Source organism: Schistocerca nitens, unplaced genomic scaffold (assembly GCF_023898315.1).
Source record: "Schistocerca nitens isolate TAMUIC-IGC-003100 unplaced genomic scaffold, iqSchNite1.1 HiC_scaffold_370, whole genome shotgun sequence".
NCBI classification, from domain to species: domain Eukaryota; kingdom Metazoa; phylum Arthropoda; class Insecta; order Orthoptera; family Acrididae; genus Schistocerca; species Schistocerca nitens.
The window spans coordinates 103,717-106,216 of NW_026045904.1; positions in this window are offsets into that span (position 1 = coordinate 103,717).

Here is a 2,500-nt window from a genome sequence, read left to right on the forward strand (position 1 = left end):
TGACACATCTCAGGGTGCCTCAGGCGTCCACTTACCATCATCACTATGAACGAACCTCGTCCCCTCCCCCCTCATACACCATCCCTTAACCTAACCTATGTTGCACCTTAACCTAACCTATGTTGCACCTTAACCTAACCTATGTTGCACCTTAACCTAACCTATGTTGCACCTTAACCTAACCTATGTTGCACCTTAACCTAACCTATGTTGCACCTTAACCTAACCTATGTTGCGCCTTAACCTAACCTATGTTGCGCCTTAACCTAACCTATGTTGCGCCTTAACCTAACCTATGTTGCGCCTTAACCTAACCTATGTTGCGCCTTAACCTAACCTATGTTGCGCCTTAACCTAACCTATGTTGCGCCTTAACCTAACCTATGTTGCGCCTTAACCTAACCTATGTTGCGCCTTAACCTAACCTATGTTGCGCCTTAACCTAACCTATGTTGCGCCTTAACCTAACCTATGTTGCGCCTTAACCTAACCTATGTTGCGCCTTAACCTAACCTATGTTGCGCCTTAACCTAACCTATGTTGCGCCTTAACCTAACCTAAGTTGGGGCTTAACCTAACCTAAGTTGGGGCTTAACCTAACCTAAGTTGGGGCTTAACCTAACCTAAGTTGGGGCTTAACCTAACCTAAGTTGGGGCTTAACCTAACCTAAGTTGGGGCTTAACCTAACCTAAGTTGGGGCTTAACCTAACCTAAGTTGGGGCTTAACCTAACCTAAGTTGGGGCTTAACCTAACCTAAGTTGGGGCTTAACCTAACCTAAGTTGGGCCCTAACCTAACCTAAGTTGGGCCCTAACCTAACCTAAGTTGGGCCCTAACCTAACCTAAGTTGGGCCCTAACCTAACCTAAGTTGGGCCCTAACCTAACCTAAGTTGGGCCCTAACCTAACCTAAGTTGGGCCCTAACCTAACCTAAGTTGGGCCCTAACCTAACCTAAGTTGGGCCCTAACCTAACCTAAGTTGGGCCCTAACCTAACCTAAGTTGGGCCCTAACCTAACCTAAGTTGGGCCCTAACCTAACCTAAGTTGGGCCCTAACCTAACCTAAGTTGGGCCCTAACCTAACCTAAGTTGGGCCCTAACCTAACCCACGTTGCGCCCTAACCTAACCCACGTAATTGTTTGTTATATGAATCTAGAAATTCGTGTAGCGTTGCCTAATCGCAACCCTCTCAACATAGTTCGCTGCGCGCACACTCTGGTGTCCTGCGTATTGAATCATGTTACGGTGCCTACCCTCACAACATCTAGCGAGTGTTGCGTACGTTCCACATGGTCCCGCTATCCACTGTAATGTGTACTGCTATAAGACGTATATCGCCCCCCCCCCCCCCCCCTCCCCTGTCGCCTCTAGTTCGTCAGTCAGGAGTTTGCGTGTTCAATGAGCTTCGCAGCTGTGCAATGGCATCGGCATACGTACGCGGGCCACCTTCCACGTGTTCTCTCGTGCATACGTCGCAGCATGTATGTGGACTGATGTGGCGTGTCGTGACTCATAACATCCAGGCATGCAAGACCCATTGAATTCGCAAATGTAGATGGACGTCTACGTTTGCTGCCCAAGTTACGCAAATGAACTGGAAATCCGTTGTTGCGCGGTTGTTCGCGCTGGAGGTGAATCGTTGATATCGACGATCGGTACAGGTATTAACCGGTTGCTTCAGCGACACCCGTCATACCCACGAACGTGAGTGGGCATGTGGGTATGAAGCGATACGCGGCGGTGGCTGGGTGGGACCGTCCCCGGCCGGTGAGGGGGGGGCGCCCGGCGTGCTGGCCGCGCGCTGCGTGGGCGCACGCGCGGCAGCCGGCTGGTGGGGGCGCCCAGTGGCAGGCGCGCCGGCTGACGGACGCGGCAGGCGGCGCATCTGCGTGCCGGCGCACCCAGCGCGCGGCGCCGTGCGGCCAAAGTGGGTCCTCCCGGGCCCGGTGCGAAGCGCGGTGGACATCTGCAGTGTGCTGGTCCGATTGAGGACTGTGTGCGTTGAGGATGCGCCGCCGCCCGGCACTCGGCGCCGCGACGCCGTCTGCTGCTCGGTCGCCCCCGCGGTTCTCGCAGGTGGTTTGTATCGCAGCTGTGCGGATGTGTTGGCGCGTGCGCTGTGCTGGGAGAGTTCGCTTTGGCACCCAAGTGGGGCTCTGCCCCTCTGTGGCGCTGGCGTTGGAGCTGCCCGGTCACTGTTTGTGGCCGCGTGTTGTCTCCCGCCGGCAACACCACGACAGCACGCTCCCGGGCCTCTGTCGGCAGCGGCAAGCTCAGTTGGGAGCACGGGTGGTCGCACTGAAAGCGTCTACTCGCCTATCTCCGGGCGATTGCGCCTCTCTCGAACCCGACCAAGTACTTAGGACGGCGCTGCGCGCCGCCGGGACCTGAGAGGGTTTCGAGGTGTATCGTGCAGGGGAGCCCAGCCTCCTCCTGTTTGCAGAATAATTGAGCGGACGCTTGCGTGTTCGCGCGGGCCTCCGGGACACACTCCCGGG